Source organism: Polypterus senegalus, chromosome 1 (assembly GCF_016835505.1).
Source record: "Polypterus senegalus isolate Bchr_013 chromosome 1, ASM1683550v1, whole genome shotgun sequence".
Classification (NCBI taxonomy): domain Eukaryota; kingdom Metazoa; phylum Chordata; class Cladistia; order Polypteriformes; family Polypteridae; genus Polypterus; species Polypterus senegalus.
In genome coordinates, this window is record NC_053154.1 from 129,551,776 (window position 1) to 129,573,455 (window position 21,680).

Here is a 21,680-nt window from a genome sequence, read left to right on the forward strand (position 1 = left end):
AAAAGGCCTGTGCCCCATCTTAAAGAAGATGCCAGCATACTTCTCCAAAGTTAGAATGAGGTAAATGTGTAATGAGCACCCCTCCAGAAAGCGGGAATAAATTGATGGAAGAGATGTTGATGGAAGAAATGTTCTGCATTCTCATCTGGGCTCTGTGAAGATGGAGGAACGTTTTTTTCACGACAGACACTGCAGATCTGGAGCTTCTTTCTCAGCTGCCACTCACTGCTCACCATTGGTAATTGTATGGGGACTCGAGTGATGGGTCCAACATGTCCAAATGATGAGTACTGCATTCAGACACAAAAATGACATGGAGAACTGTTCAATCCAAATAACATTTGAAAAATCATAGTGTAACTAGGAGACATGGTGTATTGCTCCACAGCGTACCATGATTGTTAGCCTCTACTACTTGTAGGAGGCTGTTTCAACTTGTGACAATATATTTAGGACATCTGATACTCCATTGACTCCTGATAGGTGCTCTGTTTGGTGTTTCCTGGTCACACCTATGTGGCATCAACATCACTACCGTGTCCAAATGTGTCCATGGACCTGATTCATTAGCATGTTTGGGATGTGAGCTGCAGTCTACTCCGGTGGTTGGCCCTTGCCTACATCAAGAAGACATTACTTAATACTCAGTTGGACACCTGTCTATATAAACACAGTATGACTCCATGACATGAGGTGCATCATCATCAACATGGCTTTTACTCGGCCCTACCATGCCCACTTTATGTTAATAAATTGTTCCTTTGCTCTGAATTTGCAGTACTCTTTAATGTAAATTGACACAATGTTTCCTGCCACAAATGTTTGCCTCAGAATTTATTTAGTTTAATCGAAGACTCAAAATTGTCTGTCATTGGGCGTATGTGACTTAATGTTACCAAGCTCAAGTCTCAAAGCACAGTTCCACAAGCATGACATGCTTCAGAACAGTCATGAAAATACATAAAAAGGGTACATTTGTTGCAATAAATATGCTAAAATTAATGTTTAACTTAATAGCTTTTTCTATTTTTTGCTGTTGATAGCTAAAGAAAAAGCATTAAATGTGAAAGATAAATGGTCGAGCCACTCATTAACTTAAACTATTGAGTGAAATAATATTCTCAGGATTATTGGAGCATGTGTAGGACTAGAAGATAATCTGACAGGCCAAATGGTCTTCATTATCAATCGTCAGTCCTAATTTTATATCATGCCATTCATCGCTTCTACTTTAAAAATAACAAGATTGTATAAAATTTAACTATAGAAAAGTACAATAATAACAATTAAACAAACATAGCTAGTACAAGAAAAGCACCAAAAGGAAGAGTCACAGAGAAGTTTTAAAGATGTGCCATAAAATCGCACAACTAAATCTGTAAGAATTATGATAGAAAAAGAAATGAGACAATCCCAAGAGAACAAACACAGTAAAAGAAAGTTGGATACAAAGTAGAATAATGTGTCAGACTGAAAGATATTGAGTAGACCATGATAATATTAAATCAAGGAAGTAACAGTAGGATCACCTTGAATAGCTGTGACAATGAGACTTGAAGATAAAGAGACAGCATGTACAGATGCAGAGAGAACAGGCATAGCCTCACAAAGAGACAAAGAAAGAGACCTCATGGAGTGTAGAAGCCACAGCGCTGAATGAACATTGTTCAGATTTTGAGAAACAGTTGCCATAAGTAAAAAGATTTGAGTGTCTTTGGTCACAGTCTTAACACAGAGTTGTAAGTAAGTCCAAGCTTCAGAGGATGATGTACCTTCTATTGCTTTATTCCCATACAATAAAACAAAAAGCATTCATGAGGCCTATTATGACATAGCAGAGAAAGCATCTTCAAAACCCTTCATTGGCCTAAATGAATTAAAAAGAATAGTGGGCAGCATGGGATACAATGACAACACTGCTTCTTCTCAGATTAGAATGGTTAGATGACCTGACTGGGCCTCTTTGCTGGCCTGATTTATAGTAGAAGACCCCACTTGGAGTCTTCAGAGGCTTTGAACCTTGTTGAACTACATACCTGAAATGTCACATGGATTTATAAAAACTGACAATCTTGGACCTCAAGTTATATTGTATCTTAAAAGTCTCCATTAAATTGACTCCCCTTATCAGGGATTGTGAATTTCTAAATTAAGGGATGTATAATGAACTGTGTGCAGTTCTGGTCTCCATAATATAAAAAGACATAAAAACACTAGGAGCTGTGTAGAGAAGAGCAGCCAAATGCACCTTGGGACTAAATGGCATGTTCTACTCTGCTAGGGTCGGGAAATCAAATGTCAATAGTCTTAACAGAAGGATGAACAGGAACTTAACATAGGTCTGTGAAATTCTCAAAGATATCAATAACATTGAACCAGTAGAATTTTTTCAGTAAAATAATGAATTACATACTCTAGGACCAGTACCAGTGAACATTCAGTAGTGCATTTAAGATCCAAGAAGCACTTCTTCATACACCGGAGCTTTGACGAGGCCAGGAATCAGGTAACGTTATGTAGCTGAAGAAGAAACCTTGACAATATATTAATGTATCTGGATGAGATATTAGATCAGCATAGCTGTTAGCTAGTAAGCAGGGTTGATAGACTGAACGATCCCCTCCTATTTGTCAGATTTATGTTCATAAATATATGGTAAGAGAAAAGGAATCATTTCTATCATTAAAGGATTAGAACAATAGAACACATTGGGGGGGGTGGGGGGTGGAGAAGATGATTGACTTTCCTTTTTATTAAAGTGGGATACTAATGAGTTCTTACAAAGACTAGCTGTTTCTTCAAGATATTTCTGCACATTCCCTTTTGTTTGATGGCTTAACTTAAGGTAGAAAGAGCAAATCGGTTTTAAAATGTGACAGGGAAAGCCATACCTGGTGGGTTTCATGACTCGGCGTATGAAGTCGTTTTAACTGTTTCTGGGTCCTGATGAATTCAGTTAATTTAGCAGCATTGAGTATCAGGTAAGATATGAAAACAAAGTTACTTTGCGTCCTGAAAACATAAACCGATTTGACAGGATATCCACTTCAAAGACAGGACAGGAAAAAGAATTTAGGTGGAAGATCCTTACTTCTCACCCTTGCTTATATTCCTGCATATTGGATGGACTGGCTCTAAATGAAAAATAATGGAAGTGAAACCCAGCTGGGTGGCAGCATGGTGAGTGCAGCTGTGCCAAGAATGCTGAGGTTGACTCCAGTGCCTGGTCATTGTAAATGTGCTGTTTGCAAGTTGTTTGCAGTATTTCGTCAAGATATTCTAGTTTGTTTTACCACATGCCCAAAGGCTAGTGTCCTAGGTTAATCAGTGAGTTCAATTTGTTCCTGTGTGTAAGTGTATGTGTTAGTGGGCACTGCGCTGGACTGGAACCCAGCCTTGTGACCAGTACTGGCATAATAGGCTGTGTTCCTCTGCAGAAATGAAATGTATTAAATTGGTTTGACAATGTTATGTTAGACTGAAAATCATGTACATTGCTGGGTATGTGGGAAACATGCACAGAATTTAAAAACTGTAAAAAGCAGGTAAACACCTCTGGAAAATAATAAACCATAAACAAGGTAAAACAGATGAAGTTAATCAAGGTCCACACAGTCCAGGCCCACTTGTTGTCCACTGTTCCAACTGAGACATGCACAACAAATAAATTGATTAAAATGTTCATCCATCCATCCATTATCCAACCTGCTATATCCTAACTACAGGGCCACGGGTGTCCGCAGGAGCCAATCCCAGCCAACACAGGGCGCAAGGCACGAAACAAACCTCGGGCAGGGCGCCAGCCTGCCACAGTGATTAAAATGTTGCTTGTCAAAAAAACTTCTTTAAGGCTGTAATTTCTCAGAATGGCAAAATGTAATGAAAACATCTATGAAAAGTCCTTATTTCAGTCTTCCTGTTAATTTACTACTCGGGTCAATAAAACTGCTTGGCACACCTATGGCGATTAAACACAGTCTCTGATAAAAGCCATTGAGCAATGATGGGAGCAGCTGAACTGATCAGTGGACATGTATATTTATTTATCAGACATGATAATCAAAAAATCAATACATGTCTATTCCAAGGGTTCATTTCATACATAATGCAAACAGCAACTCAAAAGCAAACATACTGTATATGAGTATATTAGACTCTTAACCTGAAAATTGATCCAGGGACTCCGTACAGTAGCTGGCCCTGTGCTCTGATCTCCAAGGGTTATACGAAAAGGCAATTTCCCCTCAGGGATTAATAAAATATATCAAATAAAAAAATATTCTAGTAGTGCACTACAAAAACATTGCATAATAGCTGCTTAAACAGATACACAACATTCTATACTGTAAAGAAACATCAGTAAAAGTATATAGTTTATTCTAGACGTTTTATATATATACCCAGAATATACAGTATATAAAAGTATATCACTCTGAATTGGATTAAGCAGGTTTGAGAATGGGTGGAAAAGGATAGGGTCTCAAGTGCCATGGCCCATCCTGTCAGTACTGGGTGATGGCACAAACTAGCCTTGGACAATGTATTGTATACATTATATTAAAGAAATAGTAAAGAAATGGAGAAGAAACAAGTTATGTGGAGGAGCAATAGAATGATATACCAACTGAGAATGTCAACTCCCAGGGACTATTACACAATTGACTCTTGTTTTGTTGCACAGCGTGGGTACATTTCAAGAAAAGAGACTACTTTGAGTGTGCCACCCTGTATAATAGCAGCAGCCACCTTCCAAGCATAATGAAAATGATGGTAATTGACATAGAATAATCTGTTTATCAGTATGCCAGCTCAGAATTTTTCCTTTATGATAGATTTACTCTTATCCGTAATGCATAATGTAAAGTTCATATATATTCTAACAAGGTTTTTAGTTCTGATGTGAAAATGAAGGCCAATACTAAGGCATATATATGTTCTGATAGGCTGCCTAAATGGCAAAGTGGTGCTATTACAATCTCATGCATTACATAAGCAATGGATATTTTAGGACAAAGTGGCATTGCCTTATTTTTTTGGCATGGCACATGAGACTTCTACATCAGCTTTAGACCTGAGCTGAAACGTTTGAATGAGTCCTAGCATCAAACTTCCCATCTCCGCCAAGATAAGCTTAAGGATGAGTTACTGTGTAGTAGGTCTCTCTTTGGTATGCAGTATTTACATCTCTTCATATACTGTTTTAGATTAGTAACAGTATGTGTATGTAGTGTGCAGAAAATTATTTTAAGGTGAAATCAAGCCTTATCAGAGTACACTCTTGTAAGTATATCCCAGGCTGTCTGTTGTCAGTGGTCAGTGTAGAAAGTGACTATAACTTACCTTTGCCAACAGTGATGGACACAACTTTAAACTATTTATCCACCAAGAAATGAATGCAAAATATCTAGTCCTTCCCTTGTAATCCACTGTCAGCACATGTTCCATGCTCTTTCTGCATCCGTTAAGTCAGAATCCAGCTTCTGCTCACTGTAGCAAATTCCGTATTGCCTAGAATGTGGCTTGCAACAAAGGCTTGAATTCCCTTGCTCTCAACGGAATATCCTAATGCTGGATTTCATTAGCAGTCATCAGCTTGTAATGGAGTTGGGGAGGGGTGTCTATACATAAAAACAATGTGTTTGTTTGGCTAAAAAACAGAGTTATCTAATCACACACTCTGAGTAGGCATATTTTATGTCAGCAGGAAAATATCACCATGTAAAACCTTAAAACTGCCTGTAACTGCAGCTAGTTTAAAGCCAGCACATTAATTAGCATATGTATTTCTGGATTTTGCTGTTAACTTATGGTGAAAGTAATAACCTGCAGGTCAGGTAAATTTCTTGCTTTTGTAAGTTTCTTAATTAAACAGAGAAGCAAAACTTGTAAGAGCAGAAGGTGCTTCTATTACATCTTTGGGTCAGATTGCTCTGGCTTTGTATTTAGAATCAGCAGATGTACTCTACAGTCATTGGTTCAGTGACATTACTATATTTCCCCCAATTAATGAACAGAACAAAAATGTAAATATTCCATAATTTGTACTGCTCAAAAAATTTTTTACTTTGCTATGTCTTTAGGATCAGTTATGACAAACCAACAACATTAATAGATTTTCCACTATATCTAGTGTAGTTTGTTCATAACCACTAAAATTATCCTAAATTGCATCTTTTCTGCTCAGAAATATGAGGACTTTTAGCAGCATGCGTTAACTTACATAAAAAACTTTCGAAATGTCACATTGCCATATCATTTCGGTCAGTTTTGACCCACCATTTAATTAAGTAGAGTTTTAACTCTTCATTTAGGGTACTTCGTTTATTTATGGCGTATAGAAATAAACAAAATGTCATCTGTTCAAAAGCTTAGGATCATTGGTACTACAGGTTAAGATGGTCAACTGCTATAAAATAAGCTTGGGAGGGAAAAATATGATGTGCAGGCCTCCTTAAAAAGGGTTGTTAGAATCGTCATAAAAGATCTGTAAGGCAAAAAATTGAGTAAGCATCTAAAGACATTTTAAGAATCATTGGCAAAACTGTGGTACTCAAGCTGTTTGGGGAGGCGTCTTCATAGAGATATCAGCTTAATAATTCAATAACACTGCACAACAAAGTTTTTGCTTCTTGAACACTGTTGGATGTTTCTTATAGATTTTTTGGGTGCTGATCACAAATATCACATCAAAATTTACTCGTACCGTTTAGAGAAATTTTCAGTTTTTTCGTGATTTTTTCTTATATTTGTATCCAAACATTTTCGCTCCCATAAGTGACTTATCAACAACGGTTTGTGCAGCCTGGGCATGTCTAGGCATGGAATCAGGCCGGGTTGGAAGCTGTTCTGTGGAATTTGACATCCTGGGCATGCCAAGGCAGTTCTGAATGAGCTTGACGCTGTCTCAGCATGCTATAAAGGTGGCTTGCATACACCAATCCTGCTCATTTGGTTTATATAGATAGTCAGTGTGTATGTATAGTATCAGTATAGTAAAGTATAGTATCAGTAGCAAAATAACAGTAAGTAAGCTTGATGCTATAGACATTATGGTGTCAGGCGATATGTCTCGTCAATGTCGTAACAGCCGCGATACATTCTGCTATATCTGTAGTGAGTATACACTTACGCCTCAGAGATGTTGGATGACTGCTCTTGTGAATAAAGCTTATCATCTGTATTTCAGCTGCAAAATTGGTGATCAAGACAAGAAATGGGCGCCTCACATTTGCTGTGCGACTTGTGCTGTCAGTCTGAGAGCCTGGCTCAGAGGCACTCGAAAAACGATGCCGTTTGCTGTTCCGATGATATGGCGAGAACAGAAAGACCATGTGACAGACTGTTACTTCTGTTTGACTAATGTGTCTCATTTCTCTGCCAAAAAACAAGAAGTCAATTTAATATCCTAATCTGCGTTCAGCAATGAGACCTGTGCCACATGACGACAGTCTTCCAATTCCGAAAACACCAGAGGATTGGACCTTAGACGAAACAGATGGAGAAACTGCAATGCAGGGTACTGACAGTGACATTGACCCGGATTTTGAACCGTGCTCATCAGGCAATCCACATCTGATAACACAGTACAAATTGAATGATTTGGTCAGAGATTTGGGTCTGTCAAAAGCCAAACTGCTGGGTTTGAGACTGCAGGAATGGTGTTTGCTGTCACCAGGTACGAAAATGTGTTTCGAGGCCGACATCATAATATAACCAAGTTTTTTGCACAAGTCGATACTCTCTGTTTCTGTTGTGACATTGAAGGATTGTTCTCAGCCTTGGGTTGTGATCACAACTCAGAAGAGTGGCGTCTCTTCATTGATTTGTCAATGTTAAGCCTGGAAGCTGTTCTGCTACACAATGGCAATGTTTATCCTTCAGTACATGTTGGCTATGCAGCACACATGAAAGAAACGTATGAGAATATGGAACTCTTGCTGAAGCACATGCAGTATAGCAGGTAAAACTAGAATATCTGTGGAGATCTTAAAGTTGTTTCTCTGTTACTAGGACTGCAGCTCGGTTACACAAAATACTGTTGTTTCATCTGTGAATGGGTCAGCCGTTCCAAAGAGTCACACTATTCTCGACAGAACTGGCCACTCCGTTAAACATAGTTCCAAGACGAAAAATGTGGCGCATGAATCGCTTGTCGACCCGGCAAAGATATTTTTGCCTCTTCTTCACATAAAACTGGGACTCCTGAAGAATTTCGTGAAAGCACTGAACAAGGAAGGCAAAGGTTTTCATTATTTAAGACAGATGCTCCTAAGAATAACTGACACCAAAATCAAAGAGGGCATTTTTGTTGGCCCCCAGATCAGACATGTTTTGAGTGACAAGCGGTTTGAAGATCTGTTAGTTGGGCTGGAAAAAATTGCCTGGAAAGCCTACAAAGACGTTGTTGACTATTTTCTGAGTAATTACAGAGTCCCAAACTATATTCAGCTGGTAGACAAACTTCTCAAAGATTACAAAACAATAAAGTGCAACATGTCACTTAAGATTCATTTCCTCCACTCACACTTGGACTTCTTCCCGCAAATCTCGGTGCTGTCAGTGACGAACACAGTGAAAGGTTTCAATAGGACATTGCTACGATGGAGAAATGATACCAGGGCAACTGGAATCCGTCAATGCTTGCTGACTACTGTTGGACATTGCAACGTGATGCACCAGACATTGAATACAAAAGAAAATCAGGAGCAAAACACTTTTAATTCTGTTGAATTTAATAGCTCATGCAAAACATAAACGTGACTAAATACGTTATTGTCAGTAAACATATAAATGTCTATTTCTCAGAGTTCCTATGTGATGCAGTAAAACTAGTACATACCCAGAATCAGCAAAAACTTTTCAGGAAGCAAGACTTTTCAAAAAAATTGTTGTGCAGTGTAATTTGTTTGCCATTTTCCATTTGCCCACTCATCAATAAACTGGGGTAGGTACATTATATACATTCATAATGAACGAGGGATCCAAAAGATTCCAATAAACTCCTTTTAAATTATGTAAATAAGATGAATAAAAAAACGCCATCATGCATGTCAGCGGATACCACCAAATCAAAATCATACTACATTTTGAATTTATGTTATCTATAAAAGATAGATCAATAATAATATGCCAGGATACAGTAGTTCTAATGCTCACAATGTGTTTTTTTTAACGAAGGTGCACAAATTCCAATTATGAAGATCAAAATTGATCTACAGCTTCTATCAATAGGCTTGTTGATTGTAGTGCTAACTGGCGAGGCACTCACTTGCTGAGACTGCTGAAACTGCATACTACCAGTATGTGTTGCGGCTCACTTTGATTTTGAAGTGGTGCTTTTTTTTCTGTTATTCTCTTATTGGCCTTTTGTAACCAGGATAATATTTCCACAGTCGATATTACACTGCTTTCCACTGGCAGGATAGGAGAGTAATGGAAAAAATTATAATGATGAAGTGCAAAATGGCTTATGTAACTTGCGCAACTGAATAATGAAGGTTAACGAGGAGTATATTTTCAGCATAGAGTCCCTAAAGACAATGGCTGCTCTGCATATCTGTATAATAGTACCGGATAATTGTGAGAAGTATTGGTATGAAAGAAAAATGGGACGGTATTCTGAAGCAGAGAAGAGCAACTGGCAATCTCCTTTGTATGGTTCTTGAGCCAAGTACCCACATTGAGACTAGATAATTATACATCCGACCTACAAGGTGCACTCCTTTAAAAGTGACTCCATTGTGGGAGAAATAAGAGAAAAATAGACCTTGAAAACCACATCTGCCAGCCAAAATAGCAAAGAGATTATCCTTTTATGGAATACAGAGGTAGGACTATGTGTTTATTATGCCTGGAAACAAAATCATGTATAAAGGATTTCAACTTGAGCCGCCACTACAACACCACACACAAAAACAAAAAACAAAATACAACAAATACGCAGGAGCTGCCACATATGCTATTATCACTGACCTAAAAAGAACATTACACAGACAACAGAGCCTTTTTTTAAGGCCACTATTATGCAAGTTCTTGTTTCCACTGAGCTTGCCTATGGAGATATACTACACTGTTACAAATGCAAAGAGCTATGGTATACCACTCCCTACTTTCACCACTTTGGTGAGCTAATGAAACGCAGTTGGGCGAAAGGAGAGAGATACTGTTGTTTTGCAAACCCTCTGTCTCTACTGCAGGATGAGGTGCTAGTAGTCAATGGGCATAAGTTCACAGCACTAATTGATTCTGGCAACAACATTTCTATTGTTGCTTACTGTTATATATTTTCATGACAGTGGGGGTCTGGGACATCTAGTCTAATCTGTATTCATGGGGAAACCCACTGGTATAGGTTCATCAGATGTATTATCGCATATAAAGGGCTGACCCAAAACATCAGGATGGCTTCCACACAGTAATACTTGGGTGTGACTGGCTTGGAGAGTAAAAGCAGGTGTATTATTTCCACCTCTAGTAAAACATTGGGCCTAGTTATTGATGGTAAACACCAATCACAAGTTGTTCCCAAGTGCACACATGTGACAGTAACCCCCTCTTCATCCAGATCCGTCGGATTGGGCAACCCAGGCCTTGAGGTCATGTACACAGGACAGCGCATTGGCATTGGCATGGAGAGTACCTTGGCAATGAAGGACTTTGAACCAAAAGGGCTGCAGGTCAAGAAACCATCTCGCCACACTGGGATTTGACTCCTTGTATAAGGCTGTCCACCAACGGATCTGGGCTAAAGCGGGGATACTGTCATACATGTGTGCTTGGACAACAGCTTAAGAGCCTATGTAATTGTAATTCTCTACCAAGACATAAGTTGGCCTTAGCGTATGTTTGGTGTGTGTGTGTTTGTTCTGGGATGGACTGGCACTCTGTCCAATATTTGTTCCTGCCTTGGGCCCTGTGCTAGCTGGGATAAGCTCTAGCTTCCCTGTGACCCTGCTCTGCAATAAGTAGGTTAGAATTTTCAGAAACATTACCAAAGTATATGAAAGCTAGTTTAGAGTTAATATTACTTCCTTAGGTAATTCTTTGAGCAAGAAAGGGAAAGTATAATTCATAATTGTTAGCGGAAGAAACCAAGCTAACATGGTTTTGTGTTCATTATTGTCCTTAATCTGTTTACCCGCATATATTCATCTCCTGTAATTCTTGTAATATGAACAAACAGTCTTATTGTGATTGTTTGGGTTATTTATTGAACTTATGACTCTTTCCTGCATGAAGAAGAAAACAGAGAATGTAAAACTGTAAATGTGCTGCTTTATAAATATATGAGTTTACTTCATAAAATGAAATTAATCTCTTTCCCCACATTATGAAACACTAAGGATAAAGAAACACATTCGGCAGCCATTGGGGTTAACAACGTGTATCCAGACAGACCTTTAATAAAGTCTAATGCTTCATGGTGCAATAGAATCAGAAGCCTCACAAGGGCACTCTTTTCATTGCGTTCCTAACCTTTACGCATCAGTTTGCTCTTAGGGCACAAATCACTGACTTCTGAGTGCTATAAAATGACAACTGGGATAAGCACCAGTGCACTCCAATCTGGACTTGGCCAGGGAGTCAAGAGGCTTGTGAAGAAGCAATGATTCATGAAGGCTTCAGTCAAGAGGAATTATTTATTTGACTTCTTGTTTTTATAAATGGAAATTTAAAATGGTGACATTTATAAAGCTGATTCAGTAAGTGGTATGGCTGAAGGGGAGCATCCTTGAACTCTCCCTGGATGCTAAATAGGACCAAAGACTTCAAAAGGCCGCACAGAAGAGTTTTTTCATTATTATAAAAAAAACATACAGGAGAGGGTCAGCACTGCAAGTACAGAAGAAAAGAACAATACAGTGGAACTTCGGTCACGAACGTTTCGGAACACGTACAAATTGGTTTACGACCAAAAAGTTCGCCAAACTTTTGCATTTGTTCACGACCACACACTCAGTATACAAACAAGCTAGTTTCCCTTTCGGTTTGTGTGCGCCGATGATTTCCGCAGGTATTCAGTCTCTCCCTGTGCATTCCCTGTGCAACCAGTGAGAGAGAGAGAGAGACACACACACATGCGCGCAAGCAAGAGAGAGACACACACACACACACGCGTGCGCACGAGAGAGCGAGTGAGAGAGAGGGCTGGGTGCATAAGGCCGAGAAGGCAGTTAAAGAATGCACCAGGCTTGTTTTTAAAGAGACAGATTTCAGCATTGTTTTAACCTCATTGTATTTAATGAAGACTTTTTTCTATTGGATTTTAACCTCCACTTCACTTCTGTTTACAGCGATCGGTTCGTAGCGTGCATTGTTGCAATGTTACTTTTCTTGGTGGTTTATTGAATTAAGGATTTTTCAAATGTTCATTTTTTTCTCTGTGCTTAAAACTCATTTAAAAAAAAAGTGTTTTTAGTGAGCGGTTTGTAGCACTATAGTGCAAACTCTTGCAGTGTTAATTTTCTCAGTTGTTCAAGGTTTTCTCAGTATTATTCAATGTTTTTACATTTAGTTTACTATTACGCTGTGCATTCCATGGTATAATTAACTATATTTGTGCTTAAAAATCTTAAAAAAAATATACTTACATACAGTTCGTACGGTCTGGAACGGATTAATTGTATTTACATACAATCCTATGGGGGAAATTACTTTGGTTCATGACCAAATTGGGTTATGACCAGAGTTTTGGAACGAATTATGGTCGTGAACCAAGGTTCCAACGTATGATTAATTGTTTCCAAAGTTTCTCCTGTAGTCATCATCTAGCAAGTGGATGTTTATTGCCATCATGGACAATATATACATTTTCCAAACTTACACCCCATACACTACCCACACCTCTTTCAACACCAACTGTTCTGCTCCCAAGCTCTGGAATTCATTACCTACTGAGCTCAGAAATATCAAATCATTTTCAGCCTTTAAATGTAAACTTAAAACACATCTGTTTAAAATGGCTTTTTCTTTATGATTACATTGGCTTTGTTTGGTTTTCATTTTTATATCTTCTGTTTTTTTCGTGATGCTTTAAGGTGTTTATAATGTGTCTTTTTATTTATTGTTTGTTTGGTGTCCTTGAGTTCTTAGAAAGGCGCCTTGTATAAATAAAATGTATTATTATTATTATAACACTTCTGGCTTTTCTTCCTCTTGCCAGCGTAGCTCTTGCCAATACTCTCATACCCGACTCTATGCTCACTAGCCTCATGCCCCACAGACTGTTTTAAGCAGCACCCTCGAGGCAGAGGTGTGTGAGCAGCCAGCACCCAAAGATATGCTTGGCACAGCAGCACCATCACTATGTGCAACTGTGCTCTAGACATCAGGGTCAGCATTTGTAATATTGTCTGAAACAGAATACACAGACGGTGGGCTACAGCTCACCTTTTCATGTCAACTTTGATATCGGACCACTTATATTTTGGGGACTGTGTGACTATTTGAACTTGAACTTTCAAGTACCTCCACCACTCTGTATCACTCAATCAACTTCCTTTTGTTGCTTATATGACTGCTTAAGTCAACAAATTGTATGTTTTTTCTTGCCTCCACTTCATATTCACTGAAATTCTCCTTTTTTCCATGTGCTTTTGCCACTGTCTTTTAACAATGCACTGAACAGAAAGTGCTATTATTTTGATTTGCATATTCAAATATGCAAAATTGTGGGAGTTGTCGGGGTGGGGCTGTAGGAGCTTGCATATGTATTAAATTTCATGTTCATTGGGATTTATAAGGGTGAACTGTGTGGAACTTGGCTCACAGTTTTATGCATCTGGACTATTTTGTGTGTATGCACATTTCCAGTTTTGTCTGTATGCCATGTTTTTGTTTGAATTCTATGTACGGTGGTATACATTTACAAAAATTGCATGTTGGTAAGTTTTCAAATGGTCTGCCCATGCCATTCCATTCTTCATTGCATGTTAGGTTAACTGGTGGCTTTAAATGGACTGGTCATAGGTGAGAGTGCATGTCCATGTGTTTGTGCCCCAAGATGGACAATCATCCTGTTCTAGTCTTGCATCTGATGCTTCTCATATTGGTCTTGAACTCTTAAAACCCTGACCAGGAAAGTCTGATTAATTAATGAATGACTGAAAGATTTTGAAGAGGGTGGGTATCTCTAGGTAAGCCTCAGGGCAAAGTACCTTATTGCTGAGTGTGTTTGTCTTGCTGTGCTCACAGGGAAGGGATTAACAAAAGGAGATAGCAGTCAAATGAACAAACAAAATGCACTAAAGGTTCTATTACATTACATGGTTTTCCAGTGATGGTCAGTTGTGAGTGAGTCAAAGGCAGTCACAGCTTGCTCCATTTGTAGTTTGAAATCTCCCACAATTCAGCCCAAACAATCTGCAGCTCCAACAAAATCAAACTGCTACTTAAGTCGCAGGGGTGGGTTTGTGAGTATGCAACTGCTGACAACTAATGAGTGCTGACCCAAAAGTACAACGTCTGCACTGCAGGAACAAAAAAACAAGGGGAGAGCGTGTTTTGGACCCCACAAGCATAAGAGAGGTCCATCTGTCTGATGTCTCATGTTTTAGGTTCCATGACAGAATGGAAAAACGGAAAAAAAGAAAGGGCCGAGATTGCAGCTGTACTTGCCATACCTGGAAAGCATTTGTACAGCACTGGCTCTGTCAAGCTGTCAGTTGCTTACAATAATTTGAGAATGTGAAACTGTGCTGGAAAGTCAGCATAGAGTTAGGGATAGGGTTAGGTCACAGGTTGCCATTCCCTGTGTTTCCTTGTCATGTAATCACAGGCAGCGAGATCAGCAACCTCAGTTGTAAATTTGACATGATTAGAAGTTATGTAACGTGATGCCGGTTTAACTCCACTTGTGCCCCTGAGGGATAAGAACAATATTTATTCTGATTTATTGGAGTAGAGCTCAGGGAAACTTGCTTTCAAGTCTCTTTTTCCATATTTTGAAGACATTGCCTTCTGTCAATGATTTTTGTGTATCATTAACCTCTTGGTTAAAATGTAATAAACAGATTAGATGTGCAGAGCTCCTTTTTGGTTTCCCTCTGGGGAGGTCATATGAATAGTCATGCAAATGTCACTTGACAGATAAAAAGCTAGTTTAAAAGCTTGAGGCTGTCATGTAGTTGTAATGCCAGATCCCCCAATTTGTTGACTATCTTCCAATGCACTGCGATGAGGAGACAGAGTTTAAGCTCACTCTCTCAGGCACAATGCACATATTCTTCTCTGAGAAAACGCAAACACATTGTTAATATATTTATATCTATTTATATGCTAACCACACATAAGCACATTCATGTACACACTTGGGTAATACAGATGGACAGATGCAGGGCTGACCACTGTGGGTGAAAAATGAGGAGAGGGTTCCTTTTCCATACAAGTCACCACAATTTGAAATTTAAGCTGGTGTCCAAGGAGAGTGGGGCTACAAAACTCCAGAATGACCCTTTGTGCCATTACTATTGAGTGGTAAACAGTTTAAATTAATCTGTAATATCAATAATATTTTACATACAGTAATTATAGTAACAATATATCTGTGTTCTTTTTTACCCTCTTGTACTGTTAAAGCCAGAGGCGATCATTAATGAATTGATGCTTCCAGTCTGTAGTTGTTGTTCAGGTCTTATGACATGAACTGTAGTCAGGAGGCCTTTATGTGTCCTTTGATTTTGGCCATATTCCATCACCTTCATATTTTTTTGCTCTTTTTTATTTCTTAGCCCAGCCTGTCTTTGAACTTGACTTCAAATCACAGGTCTCTAGTTCAAAGCAACACACTCTTATCTCCTTATGTTTTCAGACACTGCAGCCCAAGGGTGGTTTTATTGGCTTTGAAAATGTATGGTCGGATAGATATTATTGACATTTCCATTAAATATTATTTACAAGCTACAGTCTGAAAGTTCCCTCCTTGAACCGTCACCTTATCGTGGTGGAGGGGTTTGCGTGTCCCAATGATCCTAGGAGCTATGTTGTCCCGGGCTTTATGCCCCTGGTAGGGCCACCCAAGGCAAACTGGTCCTAGGTGAGGGATGAGACAAAGAGTGGTTCAACAAACCTCCAATGATGAGCAAAAACTCTGGACAACGTTTTCCCTTGCCCGGACGCGGGTCACCGGGGCCCCCCTCTGGAGCCAGGCCTGGAGGTGGGGCTCGATGGCGAGCGCCTGGTGGCCGGGCCTGGACCAATGGGGCTCGGCCAGGCACAGCCCGAAGAGGTAATGTGGGTCCTCCTTCCCATGGACTCACCACCTATAGGAGGGGCCAAGGAGGTTGGGTGCAGTGTGAGTTGGGTGGTGGCTGAAGGCGGGGACCTTGGCGGTCTGATCCTCGGCTACAGAAGCTGGCTCTTGGGACGTGGAATGTCACCTCTCTGAAGGGGAAGGAGCCTGAGCTAGTGCGTGAGGTCGAGAGGTTCCGGCTAGATATAGTCGGACTCACCTCGACACACAGCTTGGACTCTGAAACCAATCTCCTTGAGAGGGACTGGACTCTCTACCATTCTGGAGTTGCCCTCGGTGAGAGACGCCGAGCAGGTGTGGGCATACTTATTGCCCCCCGACTTGGAGCCTGTGCATTGGGGTTTACCCCAGTGGACGAGAGGGTGGCCTCCCTTCGCCTTCAGGTGGGGGGAAGGGTCTTGAGCGTTGTTTGTGCGTATGCGCCGAACAGCAGTTTGGAGTATCCACCCTTTTTGGAGTCTCTGGAGGGGGTGCTAGAGGGCAAACCTTCTGGGGACTCCCTCGTTCTGCTGGGAGACTTCAATGCTCATGTGGGCAATGACAGTGAGACCTGGAAGAGCGTGATTGGGAGGAATGGCCCCCCCGATCTGAACCCGAGCGGTGTTTTGTTATTGGACTTCTGTGCTCGTCACAGATTGTCCATAACGAACACCATGTTCAAGCATAAGGGTGTTCATATGTGCATTTGGCACCAGGACACCCAAGGCCTTAGTTCGATGATCGACTTTGTGGTCGTGTCATCGGACTTACGGCCACATGTCTTGGACACTCGGGTGAAGAGAGGGGCAGAGCTGTCAACTGATCACCACCTGGTGGTGAGTTTGCTTCGATGGTGGGGGAAGATGCCGGTCAGGCCTGGTAGGCCCAAACGTGTTGTGAGGGTCTGCTGGGAACAGCTGACAGAGTCCCCTGTCAGAAGTAGCTTCAACTCTCACCTTCGTCAGAACTTCTACCACATCCCGAGGGAGGTGGGGGACATTGAGTCTGAATGGGCCATGTTCCGTGCCTCTATTGTTGAGCCGGCTGACCGGAGCTATGGCCGTAAGGTGGTCGGTGCCTGTCGTGGCGGCAATCCCTGAACCCGTTGGTGGACACCGGCGGTAAGGGATGCCGTCAAGCTGAAGAAGGAGTCCTATAGGACATTTTTGTCATGGAGTCTCTGGAGGCAGCTGATAGGTACCAACAGGCCAAGCGGAATGCGGCTTCGGTGGTTGCTGAGGCAAAAACTCGTCTCAGGAGGGAGAAGCAGTGCAGTGTCAACACCATATATGGTGGGCTGCTGACCTCGATTCGGGACGTTGTGGGTCAGTGGGGGAAGTACTTTGAAGACCTCCTCAATCCCACTAACATGCCTTCCAATGAGGAAGCAGAGCCTGGGGACTCTGAGGTGGGCTCTCACATCTCTGGGACTGAGGTCACCGAGGTGGTCCAAAAACTCCTTGGTGGCAGGGCCCCGGTGGTGGATGAGATACGCCCGGAGTTCCTCAAGGCTCTGGATGTTGTAGGACTGTCTTGGTTGACACGTCTCTGCAACATCGCATGGACATTGGGGACAGTGCCTCTGGATTGGCAGACCGGGGTGGTGGTCCTCCTCTTTAAAAAGGGGGACTGGAGGGTGTGTTCCAACTACAGAGGGATCACACTCCTCCGCCTCCCTGAAAAAGTCTATTCGGGGGTTCTGGAGAGGAGGGTCCATCGGATAGTCGAACCTGGATTCAGGAGGAACAGTGTGGTTTTCGTCCTGGTCGCGGAACAGTGGACCAGCTCTACACCCTTAGCAGAATCCTGGAGGGTGCATGGGAGTTTGCCCAACCAGTCTACATGTGTTTTGTGGACTTGGAAAAAGCATTCGACCGTGTCCCTCGAGGAATCCTGTCGGTGTGCTCCGGGAGTTTGGGGTACCGAACCCCCTGATAAGAGCTGTTCGGTCCCTGTACAACCGGTGTCAGAGCTTGGTCCGCATTGCTGGCAATAAGTCGAGCCCGTTTCCAGTGAGAGTTGGACTCCGCCAGGGCTGCCCTTTGTCACCGATTCTGTTCATAACTTTTATGGACAGAATTTCTAGGTGCAGCCAGGGTGTTGAAGGGGTCCGGTTTGATGATGAGAATCAGCACCTTCAAATCCGAGACCATGGTCCTCAGCCGGAAAAGGGTGGAGTGCCCTCTCAGGGTTGGGGGAGAGATCCTGCCCCAAGTGGAGGAGTTCAAGTATCTCAGGGTCTTGTTCAAGAGTGAGGAAAGAATGGACCGTGAGATCGACAGGCGGATCTGTGCGGCATCCGCAGTGATGCGGGCTCTGCATCGGTCTGTCGTGGTGAAAAAAGAGCTGAGCCACAAGGCAAAGCTCTCAATTTACCAGTCGATCTACATCCCTACCCTCACCTATGGTCATGAGCTATGGGTAGTGACCGAAAGAACGAGATCGCGAATACAAGCGGCTGAAATGAGTTTCCTCCGCAGGGGTGTCTGGGCATTCCCTTAAAGATAGGGTGAGAAGCTCAGTCATCCGGGAGGGGCTCAGAGTAGAGCCGCTACTCCTCCGCATCGAAAGGAGTCAGATGAGGTGACTCGGGCATCTGATCAGGATGCCTCCTGGATGCCTCCCTGGTGAGGTGTTCCAGGCACGTCCAACCGGGAGGAGACCCCGGGGAAGACCCAGGACACACTGGAGGGACTATGTCTCCTGGCTGGCCTGGGAATGCCTTGGGATTCTCCCGGAAGAGCTGGAAGAAGTGGCCGGCGAGAGGGAAGTCTGGGCCTCTTTGATCAAGCTGCTGCCCCTCGACCCGACCCCAGATAAGCGGAAGAGAATGGATGGATGGATGGTCTGAAAGCTGTTTCCAGTTCCATATTTCTTTATTTAAAAAAGTGACAGATAACAGACTTACCCAAGATCATACTACAAACCTATGACGAACACCCTGCAAACGTATTTTTGATGTTTAAATTCATAGTCGCTTAAATTTGGACAATACTGAAAATTACTATGTAATGTCTAGTTACCCCTTTGGACATTAATCCTAATAATTTCAAATTGGTTTAAACTTTCATTAGGTCAAAGAGAAGTTTTTTCCATCCATTCATCCATTTTCCAACCCAGCCACAGGGGATGCAGAAACCAGTGTGTTTCTTCGTGCCGGTCTCAAGCCCGGATAAATGGGGAGGGTTACGTCAGGAAGGGCATCCGGTGTAAAATTTTGCCAAATCAATATGCGGACAACAATACAAATTTCCATACCGGATCGGTTGAGCCCCGGGTTAACAACGACCACCATCAGTACTGGTAGCCAACACGGTGTTGATGGAAATTGGGCTACTGTTGACCAAAGAAGAAGAAGGAGAAGAAGAGGGGGGAGACATGTCTGGAGGCAGGACGAGAGGAGGAAATTAAAGAGAGTGGAACTGAGAGTAGGAACTTTGAATGTTGGCAGTATGACTGGTAAGAGGAGAGAGGTAGCAGATATGATGGAGAGAAGGAAGGTTGATATATTGTGCACAGAAGAGACTAAATGTAAAGGGAGCAAGGCCAGGTGGTGCGGAGATGGATTCAAATTTTTCTATCATGGTGTGGATGGGAGGAGAAATGGGGTAGGAGTTATTCTAAAGGAACAGTATGTCAAGAGTGTTTTGGATGTGAAAACAGTGACAGGCAGAGTAATGATTATGAAGCTGGAAATTAGAGGTGTGATGATGAATATTGTTAGTGCATATGCACTGCAAGTTAGGTGTGCAATGGGTGAGAAAGAAAATTTTTGGAGGGAGTTGGATGAAATGATGAACAGTGTACCCAAGGGACAGAAAGTGGTGATTGGAGCGGATTTCAATGGGCATGTTGGTGAAGGGAACAATGGAGACGAGGAGATGATGGGTAGGTGTTATGTCAAGGAGAGGAATGAAGAAGGTCAGAGGATAGTGGATTGTATCAAAAGGATGGGCATGGCTGTGGTGAATACATATTTTAAGAAGAAGGAGGAACATAGGGTTATGTACAAGAGTGGAGGAAGATGCACACAGGTAGATTACATCGTATGCAGAAGAGTTGATCTGAAGGAGATTGAAGACTGCAAAGTGATGGCAGAGGAAAGTGTAGTGAAGTAGCATAGGATGGTGGTCTGTAGGATGACGTTGGAGATCAAGAAGAGGAAGAGAGTGAGGGCAGAGCCAAGGATCAAATGGCTGAAGATGAAAAAGGAAGACTGCAAGGTTGAGTTTAGGGTGGAGGTGAGACAGGCGCTGGGTGGCAGTGAAGAGTTACCAGACAGCTGGGAAACTACAGCAGATGTAGTAAGGGTGACAGCAAGAAGGGTGCTTGGCGTGACATCTGGAAAGAGGAAGGAGGAAAAGGAAACCTGGTGGTGGAATGAGGAGTTAGAGGCAAGGAAGAGTGACGGTAGAAAGAAAAAGAAAGATAGTGATACATGTAGAAAAAACAAACAGAAAAATAAACCGAAGAAAGTGAGAGATACAGACGACTGCGCTGGAAAAAGAAAGAGACGGACAAAGGGACAGAAAAATAAGGAACAAATGGCACTCACCAAAAAAAGGAAAGTGGACAGCAAAAATAGGGAATTTAATCCGGAATGGACAAACTCATTTCTGTTTATACAGACGACCACTGGGAGCACTAAACCAGTGCACCTCATATGTTCAGAAACCGTGGCACTGGTTAAAAGTGCCAATGTGAAACGGCATTATGAGACGAAACATAAAGGTTTCAAACAAAAATACCCACTCAAATCCGAAGTGAGATCACAGAAAATAATTAGTCTTAGAACCCAATATTAAAATCCTGGCAGGACAAGCTAGAGCTCAGTTCTCTCACTGAGCAAAAAAGTGGGGGAATGTACATAAGAGGGGAAGGAAAGTGAGAATTTAAAACTGTTTAATTTTTAAGATGTGTTGAGATTTATTATCTGTAAAATGCGTTGAGACTGTTGAGTCAAGATGTGAAACAGAAAAGGGGAAATTCAAGCTTTTTCTCCATTTATTTTATTTTTCTGAAGTTAAGCACTTTATTTAAACATGCACAATTTTCACACTTTATTTATTTTGTCTTATTTTGAAATGCAGCCCTACTTTTAGTAAATTTAAAAACATTATATACTGTGACGGAACATTATACATATCTGCAGTCATACAAACATGTTCAGTTCTGTGTTACATGACAATAAATATTGTCAAAAAGTTTTTGAATTGTACTGAACTCATTTGATTTGAAAGTCTGGTATTGATTACATGCAGATGCTGGTACAACTACTAGGCTACTTAATATATATGATACTAAATAGTTACACAACATGATCTTCCGGACCATTGCTTCAAGAATTGTTCTCCAATTGGACCTCTTTAGATTTTAGTTGAATACCCCTGCCCTAATGGGAGCAGCCAAAAGAAGAAGAAGATTCATCCATTTTCCAAACCTACTTATCCAA